Source organism: Choloepus didactylus, chromosome 15 (assembly GCF_015220235.1).
Source record: "Choloepus didactylus isolate mChoDid1 chromosome 15, mChoDid1.pri, whole genome shotgun sequence".
Lineage (NCBI taxonomy): Eukaryota > Metazoa > Chordata > Mammalia > Pilosa > Megalonychidae > Choloepus > Choloepus didactylus.
In genome coordinates, this window is record NC_051321.1 from 42,172,050 (window position 1) to 42,191,369 (window position 19,320).

At 39.3% G+C, this 19,320-nt stretch overlaps 1 long non-coding RNA gene across 2 annotated transcripts; it reads right to left on the reverse strand.

The window, feature by feature from the left end:
• Positions 1-1,267: 1,267 nt before the first annotated feature.
• On the reverse strand, positions 1,268-10,317 carry LOC119510770. 2 transcript variants are annotated; one of them, XR_005212016.1, is made up of 4 exons: positions 10,169-10,317; positions 9,927-10,079; positions 4,131-4,206; positions 1,268-1,317 (listed from the first exon to the last, which is right to left on the reverse strand). It is a non-coding gene; the product is annotated as an uncharacterized LOC119510770 (long non-coding RNA). The 2 variants fall into 2 exon arrangements; XR_005212017.1 differs by lacking the exon at positions 1,268-1,317 and having other exon boundaries at positions 4,129-4,206; positions 9,921-10,079.
• Positions 10,318-19,320: the final 9,003 nt, after the last annotated feature.

The window sequence follows — 19,320 nt, forward strand, 5'->3', positions numbered from 1 at the left end:
TTTTTGTTTTTTAATGGACATCTGAATCTGTGATTCTCTTGCCAGATTTCCCAGTGCACTGAGAACCAAGACCCAAAGCTCTAACAGGTCCTCCAGCTCCCTGCCCAGCTCTCTAGCCTCCTCCTGAGCCACCTTTTTCCTTGCTGCTGTGCTCCCTTCTACTCCTACTCAGGACCTTTGCATGTGGTGGCTGTTCCGCCTGGATGCTCTCCCCTTCTTTTGCCCAGCTAAGCTCCTTCAGGTCTGAGTTTACACATCACTTCCTCAGAGGGGCCTTCCTGACTTCTCCAAACTGAGTCCTTCGCTATTCTCTCCATACACCCACAGCACCTCCTTCAGAGCATTTTTTATAATGTATGGCTATATATTTATCAGTGTGATCATGTGTTTAATGTTTGTCTCCTAACTAGACTCTCAGTTTCCTGAGGGCACACAATAACCTGGCACAAAGAACTTGATTAAATTTGTTGACAGAATAAATGATGTCTTGACTGAATACTGGTTTTGTTTGGAGGCAATAAATTGTCCATTTTCCCCTTTAAACCAAAAACAATGTTATTAAAAATTTGGAACATACACTGAAGTAGAAAGAATACAATGAATCCCCCTACGTACATCACCCAGATTCACCAGCTGTCAAAATTTTGCCACATATGCATGATATTTCCCTCTTTTACTTAATTTTTTCCTTGTTTTCTGAAGGCACAGAAACAATAATAATAGCTACCATTTACTGAGTGGCAGTAACTTTGCCAAATGTTTTTTACATATATTGTCATTTAATCCTCTCAACAACCCTGCTAGGCAGGCCATAATATTCCCAATTTAGGGATGTGGAAACTAAGATAGTTTTAGTGACTTTGAGCAGTGTGCTAATATAGTAGGTGGAAAAACGGGGATTCAAACCCTGGTGGTTCTGACTCCAAAGCCCTTGCTCTCAACTCTCAAACATTACTTGTTGCAGACTTAATTGAATAAACTTTTCTCCTAACTGCTCTTCCTTATTCATACTTATAGACATTTAAAATGTTTGAGGCATTTTTATTGTGCCTAAGCTGCAAGGGAAATGCTCTCATTCCTGTGAAAGGAGCACAGCCATTGGCATTATCATTCCTATGATAAAAATCATAGGAATTTTTAAAAAATCATCAATTAAGTCAATAAATATTTATTGAACCCTTTTTATTTACCAGGCACCATGATAGGAAGTGGGGAAACAATTGTGAGCTCTCATTGAGTCAGGCTTCCAACATTAATTCAGACAGTTCATGGTTGAATTCATCCTATGTAAATATAATCTTGGCTTTTCAGCTGAGGCTGTGGGTTTAGAATGAGAAGAGTAGAGAGAAAAATAAAGTCCCTATTTGGTTAAGCCACCATGGTCAGTTACTTGTAGCCAAATGCAGTCCTAATTGATACAAACATAAAAAAGGAAAATATGAAAATTTTAGGCTTCAGGAAAAGCTTATCATGTCTTAAAGATATTGGCAATCAAATGCACCAGGCCACAAATATATTTTACATGGTTTTGGTCTATCTGGATTTTATCTTGAAGATGCAGTCAAAATATTGGCTGGGTTTGCAGTTATCTGAAGGCCTGACTGAGGCTGAAGGATCCACTTTCAAGATGGCACTCTCACATGGCTATTGGTGCAGGCCTCATTTCTCACCACATGGACATTTCCATAGGGCTGCTTGAATGTCCTCATAATATGGCAGCTGGCTTTTCCCAGAGCGATTCAAGAAGGAGCAAGGAAGAAGCTGCATTGCCTTTTTTTTTTTTTAATAGAAACTGATGTTTATTTTCCATCAACGTTACTTCTATTTTCTGCTTAACAGCCTGTAGAAGAACAGCTTAAGACCACTTGGTGGCTGTTCCTACCATTTGGTGGCCTGAGCACTGGGAGCCACAGACTAGACTTCTGCTTAATGTGGGACACCTCAAATGAACAATCTTTGCTCCAAAGCTCTGCGTTGGTTTGGCTGAGACTTTGTCAGATCTGCATTGTGATCTGAGGCTCTCCCTGTCTCTACCTTTCACAGGCATCTCCCTAATAAACCTCTTGTACTCCTAACTCCTCATCATCCAGGAAGACAAGAGCTGGCCTGGTACGGTTGGTGAAGAGGATGTATGGTTGTGTTAAGCACTCGAAGACCTACTGTGCAAGCCTTTAAGATCTTCCAGCCCAGGCTTTGAGAAATGCAACCTTATCTACTGGATGGGGACCTTTGCTTTACAAACTTATTTTGGCAGGACTTTTTAAATTATTTATATCATATTATAGCCCAAGAAGTAGGGGAAAGCTTTGGCTGTCATTTTGTAAATGAGGACACCAGTGTCAAGGCTCTCCAGGGAAACAGCATAAATGCCTTGTAAAACAAGCTTCTCAGAGCAGACTCAGAGTTGTGTTTGCTGTTGTGCTTAGATGCAGGGAGGCAGTCTCTCTGTGCTGAACTGCCATTTACTGGAGGTAATAGTGCTTGCTCAAGTAAATGACAGCAGAGTGTAGCAGTTAAGTGCTTTAAGGCAAATAGGTCTGAGTTTGAGCCTGGCTCTGCTATCTACAAACCGTGTGACATTGGGCAAGTTACTTAAGCTCTTTATCTCTCAGTTTCCTCATTGGGAAGATGAAAATGATAATATAAATCTATCTCTTAGATTTGCTGAGAGGATTAAACGAGCTCATTCTTATGAAGTGATTAGCATTGCACATGGTGGAATCAGGCAAAGTTCTAGTTGTAAGCAAAAGAAACCAGGTCAGATTGATTGAAATAGAAAAAGAATTTATCAGAAAGACAGTGGGAACCTCACAGAATCCCCAGAGAGGCTGTAGAAGCTACTCAGAAAACAGACCGAAACAAGGGCAGTCATAATCATGCCACGAAATCGTTCTGCTGAAGCCACTGCTGAAGATCATTGCCACCAATGATCACTGGATGCCCAGTGTGTGCCACTGCCCCCACCAATGCCATTCCCAGCCACAGACCCCAGACCCTGGCCCTCGTCTTCCTGCCACTGCTGTCTGGAAATGTGATGTGGCTGCTTCTGTCACCACCAGCCACCAGAATGGCTTCTGTGCAGTTCTCGCTGTCTTTTCAACCTTTCCTCCACATCCATCTATCTATCTATCTATCTATCTATCTATCTATCTATCTATCATCATTTATCCAATCTCTCCTTCAACTTTTCCCTTTCCACTGGCTAATTCTCCTCATCAAATAGCCAATCACATCTCCCATTTTAAAAAAATACATGGTCCAATGATCCCTCTTTAACTTTCTTTCAATCCTCTTCTTTCCTTCCCCAAACTTCTTGAAAGTTTTTTTAACTTCTTCACATCTTATTCACTCTACTAAAGTCTGGCTTCCACCTGTTTCAGTCCATGAAACTGCTCTTCCCAAAGTTGCCACTGACCTTTCCCACTGCCTTGCGAGGAGTTGCCTTTAACGGTTCCTTACTTGATCTCTCAGGAACATTAATTGTGTTGACCATGACCTCCTTTTGAAATTCTTTCCTCTTCATGGCTTGGTGATGTCACACTTTTCTGGCTTTTCCCCTTTCTTGGACCTCACCATTTTGGTTTCCTTGATGGGCTTTTCATTCTCTGCTTGCTTTCTAAATATTGCTTTCCCTCTGTGCTGTCCTTAATTCCCTCTGAGAAACTTCATCCAAACCTATGGCTTTAACTACCTTGCCACCTTTACAATGATGATACCCATTGGCATTTCTCTAACCCAGTCATCTCCCATCAAGAGTTGGAGGGGAAAGATCCAACTACTAAGTGGACATATATGGATATTCCACAGGTCCTTTTACATTTATAATGTCCCAAACTGAATTTATCTTTTCCCAAACCTATTCCTTGTCCTTTGTTTCCTGCCTCAGAGAATGGCCTATCATCTACCTGGTTCTTCAGCCTGCCCCTGGAAATTATTCTAGAGGTTCACTCTTGCTTACCATCTCCCACCCACTTCTAGTCCCCAAGTTCTGTCAATTCTATCTCCTCAATATCTATCGCATTCTTCTTTTTCTCCTTTTTTACTGAAGCCATTTCCTTGGTTTAGTCTGCATCCTTATAGCTGAAATTATATTTAATAACAATAATAACAAACAGTTATTGAATGCTTACTGTGTACCAGGCCCTTAAGTGAGATGTCTTCTTGTCTTGCCCTTCTTCAATCCATCCTGCTTCTCGAAAGATCACTCTAAAACACAAATGTAGCAGGTATAAATATTTTAGGCCACAATATTCAAGTGATCAAGAAGAATAAAACTTTCTTCCTATAATTCAACCTAATGCTTATTTTGAAATTCCATTCTATCTGGTGACAGAAGACACAATTTCGAATAATTTTGAGTAAATAATTAATTCATGCACTGTGCCTTTTTATTCAATAATGATTCTTAATAATAGTAATGAGACTCTCTATGCTGGTTTGGATGTATTAAGTCTCCCAAAAGCCATATTCTTTAATGCAATCTTGTAGGGACAGAGGTATTAGTGTTGATTAGGTTGGAATCCTTTGATTGAGTGATTCCATGGAGATGTGACTCAATCAACTATGAGTGAAACGTTTGATTGGATAATTTCCTTGGAGGTGTTACTCCGCCCACTCAGGGTGGGTGTTAACTAAATCACTGGAGTTGCATAAAAGAGTTCACAAACAGAAGGACCTCAGAGCAACTGAGAGTGACATTGTGGAGAGCAGCTGCAGCTTAGAGATACATTTTGAAGATGGCCATTGAAGTCTGACATTTGGAGAATGCCACTTTGAAACACAAACCGGGAGCAAGCAGATGCCAACCACATGCCTTCCCAGATAACAGAGGTCTTCTGGATGCCAATGGCCTTTCTCCAGTTAAGGTACCCTACTGTTGCTGCCTTACCTTGGACATTTTATGGCCTTAAGACTTAACATTGTAACCAAATAAACCCCCTTTATAAAAGCCAATCCATTTCTGGTGTTTTGCAGAATGGCAGCATTAGCAAACCGGAACACTCTCATCATGTCTTTCTTGGCTGCATAGTTTACCATTTTATGGGTGAACCAAAACTTTCAGCCAATTTGCTATATGTGAACCTTTAGATCATTTGCTATTGCAAAATCTCTGTGATACATCTTTGCATATATGTGCCAGTATTACTATAGGGTAAATTCCCCAAAATAGATATGCTGGATCAAAGGGTATATGCATTTTAAATTTTGATAGCAATTGCCAATTTACCCTACAAAGAGCTTGTACCAATTTACACTCCTACAAATAAAATACGAAAGTGCCTGTTTCCCCACATCAGCACCAACAGTATTATCAAACTTTTAAACATTTGCCATTTCTTGTCTTAACTGTATTTCTTTAATTATGGATGAGGATGAGTGTTTTCCATTACATGCTATTTTTTAATCTCCTTTTTTCCCACTTGATATAACGTGAACATCTTTTGATATAAATATTTATCTTTCACTCCTGGTGTACTTTTAGGAGCCTAATTTCTAGTTTATAAACCTATAAGACCACACTATATACAGAATCTTGTTTTGGAATAAGTGTAGGATGTCTGTGACCAAGAATTCTTAGGTGGATAGATTCAGCAGTAAAAAATAGCTTAAAAATCAACATCCAACAAACTAAGAGTCTAAGCCAACCTGACCCAAAAGAAGTATAATCTTGACACAAATACAAGCCACATATGTAATAGTAAATTTTCTAATAGCTGTGTTTTTTTTAAAAGTGAAAGAAACAGGTGAATTTACTTCAATAATATATTTTATTCAACCCAATATATGCAAAATATTATTTCAACATGTGATCAATATAAAATTATTAATTAGATATTTTACATTCTTTTTTTGTTCTAAATCTTCTAAATCTAGTGTGTATTCTATACTTACAGCACATCTCAATTTGTACAAGCCACATTTCAAGTGCTCAAGAGCCACATGTGTCTAGCAGTTACTGTATTTGACAGTGCAGATAAGCAGTTGTAAAGAAACTTCCCAGTGTGAATAAGCTACAATTAATATCCAAATAGCTTAAAATTGCCCATGACAACTTGCTTGGTTTTTTGAGACAAAGTTCAGTGCCTTTTGGAGGGGAGGTACTCAATCGAGGTTTATTTTTTTAATTGAGTTATTTTTACTTTTTCAATTGAATGTTAGTACTTCTTCTATGTAGATATGGCCAAAATACCTCATTGTAGCAATGAATCATTTCATTAGGCATGAAACAGAAAACAATCAGCACATTTTGCTTTGTTTCTCAGAAATGAGAGATGTTTTAAGAATGTGTTTTCCTAAGATTTGCCAAATTTTTTTCATTGTACAATAGTTTTTTTCCCTCTCTTCCTCTTAGAGAATTGTGGGGTTGATGAAGTTTTTAAGATAGGTAAGAACAGATGTGTTGACTCAGTTTGGGAAGGCAAAAACAGTTTTACTTGAAGAAAAGCCCTCAGGGAAATGACAGAATCTCCCAAGTGTGTTTGAAATCTAGTTCTAGGAAGGACTGAGTCTTCTGTGGATGTTGTGATTGGGTTAGGAGGTGCAGAGTTTGGGGGAATCTGACAGCGTCCAGATATCACAGTGCACTATGAGGTGCAGGCTGTCTAACTTGACATTTCTTAAGAGGGTTTACATTTTGGCTGCTCAGAATTTGACCCCACAATTGGCCCTTTAGGCAAACGTTAATCCCATTTACTTCTCTCTTATTTTAAAGCTCCAAATCCACCAATTTAGGGAAAGAGAAGTGTGCTTTGAACCTTATGTATGAGCTTTATAATGGGATATGAGAAAAAGGCTCTTTGCATTAAAGTGATATCAACATTCAATCCAAACATGGAGAAATGGAATTGGAGATTACCAGCTGCAAAAGCCCTCTTAGGCCATCTAGTTCAGTCCAATCCATTCTTCTCACAAATTAGAAAACCCTCACAGAGGTGGAGAGACTTGCTAAAAGGTGCTGTGGCTGGCTATTCAAACATCTAGAATCCAGGCTTTCTGATGCTTGGGCGAATCGTCCTCTTTGGTAAGAATTATAGCTGACATTTACTGAGAACTTTCTAAGCGCCAGGGTCTGGGCTAAGTGCATTCCATAAATTTCAACAATTCAAAAAATCCTTGTAATATAAACAATTCCAAATTTAAAAGAAAAAAACATCATCACTCTTCTAACAATTTTTATCTCTCAACCTCTTTTTCTTTCTTCAACAGAAATTGCTGACGCAGAAGCCCTTCTCCACTTTCCAGATTCAAAGTTGGCAAAAGGCTCCTAGGTATACTCTACTGGGCTGTATTCTGAAAGTTAAATAAGCAAAAACTTATTCACAACTCAAATCCAATACATTTCTGTTAAGGCTCCGGAGAGGTTTGGAAAGCACAGATTTTCCCCCCTTTTTCCTTTGTTTGCTCGTTTGTCAGTTCTTCCCTCCCTTCTTTCCTTCTTTCTTTGGTCCCTACATCCCTCCTCTTTCTCCTCCTTCCCTGCTTTCCCCCTCCCTTCTTTCTTCTCTTCTTTCCTCCCTCCCTTCCCCCTCCCTCCCTCCCTTCTTCTTTTCCTTCCTTCCTTCCTACCTATTTACCAATAGAAAGTGAAGTATGATGAGTGTTGTCTACTGAGATTCCAAATTTGTCCTTGATTTGTTTTGGACATGCTGAATGTTGGAAACACAAAGACCTTAGAGATCATCTAGTGAGAAGTGGAAGTCCAGAGAGGTAAAAGGTCTTGCCTAAGGTCACTAAATGAAAACTTAACCAAGGTCAGAAAACTTCTCCATAGAAGGATTTCAATCAACCCTAAGTGGAAGGGATCAGAATGGCAAAGACAATGTCTGATGGTCTCTGGAGGTGTCATCCTTTTATAATATACCTAGTTCAATCTCAAACCGGCACGTTACTCAGCTTCACTTGAAGAAGTTTAGCATCCTTTGCAGGACACTCAAAATGAAAAGCAAATCTCCAGTTGTACTCAGCACTTCAAAATCCTTAAGAGTTAAGGGCCAGGTCACCAGTGAGGCTTACACAGCAATTTCTTCTGAGATCTCAGAAATAAATACAAGGGAAAATATGTGGGGTAGGGGAAAACAGGATTGTTATTAGCCTGTGCTGTAAAACCCTTTAAGTCATGTCATTGTGGAATAAAATGAACACATTAAGAAGATTCAAAGGAGGAAAATTTGAAACCAGTTTTGCACTAGAAACAGTTTTGCACCCAGGTTTCTATTAGGGGCTGGCTCAGACCCACTGTCCTCGAAAACAGGTTAGTGAGGTTCTCAACACAGGGTCATTTACTGTCGCATCCCAGTAACTTCAGCAAAGGAATCCCCAGAGCCTGGTGTGGAATCTCAGTAAATGAACCAGAAAAAGTGAGCCTGAGAGTGTAAGTGGCAGGCCAAAGATCATACTTAGCAACCTAGAAACAGACTTGAATTTTTCATCTGAGATGAAAAGGTGTGAGTAGCCTTGACTTGTTCTTCAGAGGCAGCTGGTTATAGTGGAGACTGCCAGGAGCTGGGAGATCAGACTCCCACCCCTTTCTCTCTGGGTCTAGTTTCAACCCTTATAAAATGAGAGAATTGCCCACAGGACTGCTAAGACTTTATCTATATGTAAGAACCCTATGACTCTATAATCATATTAAATTAATAAAATGATGTGATTCAATCACTTGATAATGTCAGTTTTTACTGTCCTAATTTTTTCCCTTCCAAGTTTATGGCTTGACTGAACTTGGGGGTGTGTGTAGCAGGTATCTTTGATGTCCCAAGTTACTTGTAAGAATTTTATCTCAGAATTTTTCCCAAAGGATATTAGGGTTGCTGTATTCTCTTTGAGATCCTTGCCTAGAAAACAATCTAGGAGCAGAACACTAGTAGAGGTCAGTAGTATTCGTAGAGTGTCCCCTAGTGTGCTCAAATGAAGTCAAACTCCTTAACCTGGCTTAAGGCCCTGCCAAGTCTGGCTCCTGTTTACCTTTCTAGCCCCATCTCACACCCTCATTTTCCTCCTTTAAATTATTCTGGACACGCAGGCCTTCCTTTAGTTCCTAGAAGGCATCAACTTTCCCACCTCAGGACTTTCACATCTAAGCATTGTGGAACCTCTTCCAATGTGTTTATTCAAACTGAATCAGGCCTTACCACTGAGCCAGTTAATGCAGCCTTGATTCTCTCAATCTGAGTTCTTGTTAAACTGTAGGGAAGTACTCCTGGCAAGAGAAGATCTGAGATTTAGAGTTTGAACTAAAGTATTCTAAAGACAGAAAACCAGGTGAATCCCAAGTGACTGATTTTGTCTCTAAATAAAAGACAGAATTAAGACATATGTGGAATTACTACATAGTCACCGGACTGCAATCAGATTTGCTTAGATGTTGCTGGGACCACATGAAATGAAAAAAGGGTTATTTATTAAGAATGGAAAAGTTCCTTTTTAAATTCTGTAGTAATCGTGTTTCTCTTTTTTTTCTTCTTCTTCTTCTTCCAGTCTATGGAAAGTGTTATCTCAGGCAGCTTTGTGCAGGAAGTTGGGTTTATCACTTCCTCCCAGTTGCAGTTTGTCTAGGACTTAACTACATGCTATCAGATTACATCAAAATGTAGGCCTTTGTGTGTTTAACTCATCAAAGGAGTGGACCCTCAGGACCTGATATCGCTTCTCTGCATATGCAGCCATGTAGCAAAACAAAGCCTATCTAAACAGGACACAACTATTTCTGCTGTGCGGCAGCTCCGTGCGTTTGCACTTGCAGAAATGATTGGGTTTCAGGTGTCTGCAGTGTTTCACTTCTTGTTTTTATATTTATCTCTTTTTAGAATTACGCTCATTTGCTTGGTTTTGTGTAAGGAAGGAAAACCCAAAATATTAACTACAAGAGAGGAAACAAAAGACTGCCCTGGTCCATGGTGTGAGTTTGAGGTGGCACTAACCTTTACCTCATTTTCTTGATTTTCACTTGAGAATTCAAGTCACTGCTGTCAGTCTGGGCTTCAGAGCTGGCCACACTGAGGTTTGAATCCTGGCTCCTCCATTTACTGGATGTGTGTTCTTTGGCAAGTTATTTAAGTCTCTGGACTTGAGTTTCCCATCTGTAAAATGGAGATAATAATAGCACCAACCTCGCGACTTGGTGATACGGATTAAATGATATGCAAAACTACTTATAGAAAGCGCTCACCCTAGGCAGACGACCACACCATGCCCTGCAAGAGCGAGCAGCAAGTCTGGCTGGTAGAGCAGTCCCGCGCTGGCTGAAGTTTCTCAGGCTGTACTTCCACCTTTGGGGCCCTGTTGCCTCGTTGCTATTTTCTTCTCTGTGGAGTTCCCTCTTCTCTGCGGTGGGCTCACTGCCAGATGCTGCCTCTATTGGCAGCCACAGGAAGCCAATGCAACTGTGAAGTAATACTTTTGCCTCAGGGCTGGCTCCGCCCTGTTGACCAAGGTTTTTTAGGTCTGCTCAGCCAACTCCTTTTAATGCCTTGCCTAAAAAAGACTTCTCACCCGGCCCTGCTGCACTGGGAAATGGCTGACTGCCCCAGAGGCTTTGTACAAACCACTTTTGGGGGATAGAAATGTAGTGTGGTCTCAGAATTCTTCTTCCTCCCAGCTTAATGCTACAGGAGTTTGGGGGTACCAATCTTGCAGCAACTCTGCAATACAATGCTCAGTTACCAAAATCAGATATCAAAGTTAGAGGGAGGGAGCTAGATTCTACAAAATCTCTCCAGGCCAGTGGAATATAATGAGGCAACTCTTAAAAAAATTATTTGCATCAAGGCAGTATGCAAATTTTCACAGGCCCATGGCCGTAAAGAAATTAAGTTACCCCTAAAAAAACTGTATGCTTTCAGAAGGTCAATGTCTTTTTTTATTCTTTTTTTTTTTTTTAAATCTAAAACCATTTTTAATAGAAAATCAAAACAAGTCTAATGCTTTATTGCTTCTTCATAGTACCGTTATTTACTGCTGGTTCCTCATCTTCATAGCTTCCTCTCTTCTGGCCCCTCAGGTGGCAGATGCTCTGTGAACCACACTCTGCCTCTGCTGTTGAAAGAATTGCTTCAGAGCCACCAACCACCATTCAGTGCCGGCTGGCTTTGGGTTGGCGCCCAAGGTTCCTATCCCCTGGATTTTGCCTCTCCGCCCAGGCTATTTGCAGGACCTCTTTGACTATTTCTTTAGCTTTTGCCCCTGACAGATCTGGCCCCTGACAGGTCTCCCAGACTCCCCTTAATGGCCAGTCTCACCTCACCTTCAGGCCCTTCTCAAGATACAGATTTCCAGTCTGGATTCAGCATCCTGGGTTCCCCCTTGTCTGGGAAGAGTTAGGACATTTGACTACAAACCTCTTAAGATAGTTGTAAATGCTAAGTGAAGACTAGCAGTTTATGTAGATAGATGAGATTAAAGATTTATTTTTTTCTAATTTCAAAAGCAATAAACACACACACACACACACACACTCCTAAACACAGAAATGTATGAAGTTTAAAACTGAAGGCTTTCACATCAACCTCCTAGTGATAATTGTTAGTTATGTACTCTTCTAGATTTATTTTCAGCATTTTATTTGAAAAAAATGAGAATAGGGTGCATATTTCTTCAGAAACTTGAATGTTTTCCTTAACAGTGTATCTTGGATATATTCTAATGTCAGTATATACAGATTTACCTCATTATTTTTTATGGCTGTGGCTTTTCCACAGTATAACGCACTACAATTTATTTAATGAATTCCTCACTGATAGACTTTGGACTGTTTCAGATTTTTTTGCTTAACAGGCAGTGTGGTACTGAACATCCTTGTGCAAACAGCTTTGTGTTGTGTGTGAGTATTTCTGTAGAATTGTTGGGTTAAAGGGTATGTACATTTTAAATTATAATATGCATTGCTGAATTGACTCTCAGGGAAAGTGTACCAGTTTGAGAAGCACCTAAAAATTTGAGAGTCCCTGTTTCCCCAACATTTATCAACTCCAGAATTATCAATTTTTATAAATCTGATGGGCAAAAATTCTTATTTGTTTCTTTTATTGTTAGTGAAGCTGAATATATTTTAAGATTTTTTGGCTATCTCTATTTCTTTTTCTGTGAGTTTTCTGTTTGTATCCTTTATCCAATTTTCTGTTGAGTTGTTAGTCTTTTTTCTTATTGACCTGTGCATCAGTTAAGATGTTTTTGGTTTAAACAATATTTCTTGTTTATTATATTCTACAACATCATGTCTGGAGGCAGGTCATTCCAGGGTTGGGCAGTGGCTTAGCCATGTCACTTTGGGCCCAGATTCTCTTCTTCCACTGTCGTACTCAACTTGTCCTCTTGTGGTTTCAAGACGGTTGCCATAGTTCTAGGCATCACGTTCTAGACAATGATTTCCAAAGCCTAGAAAGAGCACTCCTCCTCCCCAAATCTCCAAGCTTCTTCTTTTTTTTTTTAATCATGGAGAAAAACACTTCCTAGCATCTCTCCTGTAGATATCTCCCTGCCCCCCAGGTCCTAAGGGCTAGGATTGGTTCACATGTCCCTTTCCTAGCTGAGATGTCTGTGCTTCTGCCAGTTTCTTCCTGCGGTCACCATATTGTCTCTTTAATTAGTTGAAGCAGGCAAATGTAACTTGGTGGTAATGCAGCAATATGAATTTAGGGGCAAATACTATACCTGAAATGCAAGATTGTAGTTGGCTTTTGAATGATGTAGCTTTAAAGTCTTAATGGTTAACTTTAGCATGGGCAGCCCATCCCCTTAATATCTGTCCACTCTCAGTAAATCATAATGACACCAACTTAACCCTAAAAGGTTGTATAGCCTTATGGCTTTCTCCTCTGGGCAGCTGGAGGTGGCAGGACTGCACCTGGTCTGTGGAGCCACTGTTGGCTTGCTAGGATCTGATGGCAGAACTACTGGACTTCCCCATATGAAAAGACAAAGATCAGTTTCTTAGGCGCCCACAGGTAGCTGTAAAAATACCTACCCCTTTTAACGGATGCTGAGCCCTGACTGGAACAATGAGAAGCTATAACCCTCTTTACCCCCTTTGAGCTAGGGATCTCCCTTTCTTCCCCACTGTGTGTTAGGAGGATGGGAGGTAGCAGTTACAGCTTATTTTTTCTTTGCTTATTTCTTGTGAGTCAGTGATCTCAGTTAGAAGAAAGATAACCTGATCTTAGTTACATTTTTGGAGCTAGAAAATTATCTTTAATTCAGACTGAGAGACCTCCTTAGGCCCGCCGTCTGTACTCTTAAGGTCTAGTTGGCATATTCTGGGGACCAAGTCTCCAGAGTGTTATAAAAGTAAGTCTGTGGACATTGGAGGCTAAATTCTAGAATCATTTTGCTGATCTTTATCCTTCTCATTTAATCTATTCTAATTTTGTTTATTTTGCCAATCTCAAAATGAAAGTTCAAGCAAATGTCAGTCTCCCTCTTGTTCTCTCCTCTCCTTATTTCCTACCCTATGATTAACATAACAGTTACAGTGATATATACATTAAATGTTAAAAAATTCGCTTTCATTTTTACTCATAGGGAATCCTGGACAACTATTTTTTGACCTTATCCATAAGTGTTTTATATTTTTGGATGCTATTATAAGTGAACTTAAAAAAATCATTTCTAATTTTTTTGTTGTTAGAGTCTAGAAATACAATTGATTTTGTATATTGACCTTGTATATTGAGACCCTGCTAGTAATTTTTGTAGCTTTTTTGTATATTCCTTGGACTTCCTGGCATACCTGGTCATGCTACCTGTGAAATGCAAATAGTTTTATTTCTTCTTTCCAATCTTGATGGAAAGGCATCTGCTCCAGGAGGATGCAGCCGAAGGCAGCCAGCTTGATGAGCAGAGGGTGGTTTGGATTTCAGAATCTACTCAATCCTTTGGCTGGGCTGCCTTGAGCAGGTAAAAACCTGTATGATCACATGTGGTGATCTTTTGGAGACAAATGGTCCTTTTTTGCCCTTTGGTTCTATGTATGCTGTTTGTTCTTTCTAGTTCCCCCAGTTGAGACCTTCCTTTTTAACTTGATGACTCATTTGAAAACTGGTTCACTGAGAGTGTTTTAAGTATCTATCTCAATTTTAAAGCATTTTTCTTCTGGTAGATGGACAAATCTGCCATGCCCAAAGCATTCACCACCTTAGCTTTTCCATTTCTTTCTTTGGTTCCATATGTAACTTGTGTAATTATTCCTTCTAGATTTATCAGTCAGTTTACCTGCTGCCTATTCCCAGAAGATTTTTGCCAAATGACTCTTCAGCAGCGAGTGGCCTGGTATCCTTTCCAAACGAAGATCTGGGACTTACTTTGCCCCTGTTTTCCCTAAATTTTTTATTTCCTCTGTCAAGCAGCTTCTCGTGCTGGGAAAACCATAGTCAGGCTTGACTGCTTCCTTGGTTTTAACTTCTTCAAATAATTTGATGTTGCCTTTGATTCTTAAACCAAATACTTGTACAGTAGCTTTGTGTAAATATTGTATTCCCTAAATCTCACTTATTCTTTTCAAGTGATTGTAATTATTTTTCCTTATCTCTCATTTATCTATTTTGAGGGTTACTTCTTTTTCTGTTCAGCTTCTTTCTTTATTAAGATGAAAGGGTAAAATAATATCTAATCAAACTTGCAGTAATTCTTAGATGTCTGTCATGGAAATATAGGGGTAAGATTCTTTAAACTCAGTGGACTTTTGTTTTTAGCAGGTCATGATGAAAGACACATCCAGTTCCTGCAGGTATACAGAAAGCATGCCAGAGGATAGGGATGGAAATCTGCCCAGGGAAGGGCCACTTTCAAACACAGGGGTAATCCTGGATTTTTATTGATTGTTCCCTTTTCGTTTTTCTTTGTCAGTTCTTTCCTGTTTGCTTTTACATCACCTTGCCTCTAGCACCATGTCATTTTCCTTGAATTCCTTTTCTTTTTGGAAAACAGTGTGGCTGAGTGGAAGGAACATGGACTTTGGAATATAAATAGACCTGGGTTTCAACTCCCCTTCTTCCAGTTACTAGTTGTGGGTCCTTGGGGAACTTACTTACCCTTTCTGAGCTTCAGTTTTCTCTTCTAAAGATTGCCTTAAAAAATAGAAATAATATTCATAAGGCACCTAACATAGTATGTAGCCTGTGGGAGGCACTCAATATGTTACCTATGATTATTTTTACCTTTACAGCTCTGACACTTTTCCTCTAATTACTTGCCATTCATTCCTGGGCTTGGATGAGTCTGCACAGTTATGATCCTTGAACATAATGGTTTACCTTTGCTTCCATCTCAATATTAGGTCAACAATGTGTGCATCGGTCAAAAAACAGCTTTTGTAATCTTAGCCTGAATTACAAGGGAATGAATATAAGCCACATGTATCCAGAACATGAACACAGTATTGCAGCCTGAAGAGATTTTATAGACCAGCTACTCCAAATCTTTTTATTTAATAGGTGAACTGATGCAGCAAAGATAAGCAATTTGCCCAAACCTCATTTAGAGAATAAGTGAATCCTGAGGTTTCCTCACTTAAAGAAAAGAATCTTTTTTAAAAAATTGAGGTAAAATTCACCTTACCTAAAATTAACCATTTTAGAGTATACAATTCAGTGGAATTTTCTAAATTCACAATGTGTAACTGTTCTAGTTTGCTAATGCTGCCTTTTTTGCAAAATACCAGAAATGGATTGACTTTTATAAAGGGGGTTTATTTGATTACAAAGTTACAGTCTTAAGGCCATAAAGTTCCAAGGTAAGGCATCAACAAAAGGGTACCTTCACTGAAGGATGGCCATTGGTGTCCAGAAAATCTCTGTTATCTGGGAAGCATGTGGCTGGTGTCTGCTTGCTCCCAGGTTGCATTTTAAAATGACATTCTTCAAAGTGTTGTTCTTGTGGCGTTTTGTCTTCTCTTAGTTGCAGCTCTTCTTCAAAATGTCATCTCAGTTGCTCTCCAAAATGTCAATCTTATGTGCTCTGAGTTCCTTCTGTCTGTGAACTCCTTTATACAACTCCAGTGACCCAATTAACACGCACCCTGAATAGGCAGGGTCAGGGTAACACTTCCATGGAAATTATCCAATCAAATGTTTCACTCACAGTTGATTGAGTCACATCTCTATGGAAACACTCAAAGAATTCCAATCTAATCAACACCAATAACGTCTGCCCACCCAAGATTGCATCACAGAACATGTTGTTTTGGGGGGTACGATAATCCAAACCAGCACAGCAACCGTCACCTCTATCTAGTTCCAAAACATTTTCATCACCCTCAAATGAAACCTCCATCCACATTAAACAATCACTCCTTATTTACTCCGCATTGCCTCTTCCCTCAGCCCCTGACAACCATCAATCTGCGTTCTGTTTCTACCAATTTGCCTCTTCTGGATATTTCATATAAATGGAATCATATAACATATGACCTTCTGTGTCTGGCTTCTTTTCCTTAGCATAATGTTTTTGTGGTTCATCCATGGATCAGTACTTCAAGGAAAATAATCTTTTTATTGTTTAAAAAATCTTTATTTCCTCTCTTGAGTCCCAGAGTTATACATGTTCATTATTTTAAAAACTCAAACATATAGAAAAATATGATGAAGAAAATAAAAAATATACACTGATGGAGATTGTCAACCAGTGGTGAGAGTTGCTGTTCTGGCCATCTCATAAATAGAATTACACCATTCACAACTTTTTGTTCAGCTTGTTTTTTTTTTTTTTTTTCACTCAATGATATATGTGAAACATTTCCCTGTGTTGCTACATATAGATCTCTTCATTCTCTTTAATGGATTGTATAGTGTTACATTATATGGATATTCTCTAGGTTGTTTAACAGACTTGCTGATGAACGTTCTCCTTTTCCCACCCAATTCTTTGCTGAGTAAAATAGTTTGCATCCTAACCTGCTGAGTGAATGAATTACTTTGAAATCCCAATATTGGAGAAAAATAAACAGGAGAGGTTTCCATTTCTCTGAGATCAAGTTGGATACACTGGGAAATTCATGCATCAGTAAGAACTAGATAAACTTGGACGTTGTTTCTAATCTCAGTTTCTTTGATTCTTGGGATTAATATCAAACTTGAGGTAGTGCTAGGGACATAGGGGAAAGAGGTGCCTCGGACTGGGAGTTAGGAGGTCTGGGTTTAGTCTTCATTTTACTAAGAGCTAGCTCTGGGTCTTTGGAAAGTCATGTACCTCTTTGGCCTGTAATCTTCTGATGTGTAAAATGAGGTGGACGGGCTAGTCTTCAACTGGAGTCACTGTCTAGTTTACCGTGATTTCCCTTTCTGCAGGAAGAGCCCTGCCTCACAAACATGGGTCCCCCCCAGTGGCATTGTTGGGCTGAAAGACCCTCCCCTCTCAGCCATACCTACTTGCTCTAGAGGAAGCTATTTGTCACAAGTCAAGCTAATCAAAATCTTTCTCTAGGGTTTTTTAATTTGTACCACAGAAAGTATGGGGCAGTTCCGCTTGTTGTGGAGGATGTGAGAAGTGAAACTTGGTAGCCATTGGCAACCATATTACCAGTGTTGAGAGGTTCTAATGTGGAGAAGGAGGGGGTGGGACTCCCTGTGCTATGGGTTGGTAGCGGAGTGAAAGCATTAAAAAGAAAGAGCCACTTCTACATGCAGTGTGGTGTCCTGGATTGTATCCTGGAACAGAAAAAGGGCACTAGTGGAAAAACTGATAAAATTTGTATAAAGTCTGTAGTTTAATTAACAGTGTCGTGTCAGTGTTTTTTTGTTGTTGTTTGTTTGTTTTGTTTTTAATTTCAATAAGAGCACCGTGGTTACATAAGGTGTTAACATTAGAGGAAACTTGGTGGGAACTCTCTAAACCATCTTTGCAATATTGACATCACATGCTTCCTGATATGAGGCAATGAGAGGGGCACAGCATCACTTTTGTGGTATTCTTCTCAAAAATTAATAACCTGAATTTAACCACGAGGAAACATCAGACAAGTCCAAATTGAGAGACATGGTATATATGACTAGACAGTACTCTTCAAAAGCGTCAAGCTCATGAAATACAAAGAAAGGCTGAAGAGCTCTCCCAGACTGTAGGAAACAAAGGAGAGATGAAAATTAAAGGCAATATATGATCCTGGACTTGGACCCTGGACTAAAAAAAGATTGCTGGTGAAATAGTTGGAAACATTTGAATAAGGGCTATAGATTAGTTAATAGTTTGTATCAATACTAATTACCTAGTTTTGATAATTGTCTTGTGGTTACATGAGATATTAACATTTGGAGAAGCTGCAGGAAGGGTATGCAGGAATTCTTTGTACTATTTTTGCAATACCTTTTTAAGTCTGAAATTATTTCAATCAAAAGTTATAAAGCTTACACAAGAGAGATATCAGCAAAATGGTGGAGAAGGCAGCTACAAACACCTCTCCCTGCACAGAAACATTAAAAATCAAGCAGAGACTGTCAGAAACAATTTGGTCAGAACTCTGGAAAACAAAGTTTTAGAGTAACCAAGCAAACACTGAATCAGGAAAAAAGCAACTTAAAAACTGTAGGAAAGCTTTGTGGTGTTTTTACTTGCCCTTTCTCCACCCTCTCCCCCACTTGGTGGCAGCCTTTAAGACAGCAACCCATGTTTCCGATGTAGGACCCTGGCTCTGTTTCAGAGGGAGAAGAGCAGACCTTTTTCACATATTATTGTGTTTTTCAATTGTAACCTGTCTGGGAGCTACCTGAAGAACTCATGCAAGGCACTTGTTTCTGTTTCACCTAACCCAGAACTAACTCAGAGCAGAAAAATGGTGGGCATTGCTCAAAAACATTATAAGGTAGGAGAAAAACCCTCAGTCACCTAGAATAAAATATTACTATTAAGATATACAATAGATCACTTAAGCCTGGGAGAAAAACTGGAGAGAAAGTTTCTTTGGGAAAATAGGGTATTCAAAAGTATCCATAAATATCAGGGAATTTAGACAGACATGCATATGCCAAGGACAGCATGCATCTCAGAAAAGACCTAAAATGACCCAAAGCTTTCACCTCTGGCCTATCTCTATGATCAATGCTAGCAGCAAGTGAAGAGGAAGGCAAAGTTGTCAGTGGTGTGGCTGAGACTTTTAAAGGAGTGCCCTAGAAAGAGCCAATCCACAAAGACTGGGAGAAGTGTTTCTGTTTTTGCCTTTTTTTTTTTTTTTTTTTTTTTTGCTTTATTTTTTAGCTCTTTACATTCAAGTAAATCTCTTTCAAAATACTATCTCTGTTTGCATATAACATGATCTTATACTAAGGAAACCCTAAAGAATACACACACACACACACAACTGTTGGAGAGCTAATAAACAAAGCAAAATTGCAGTAT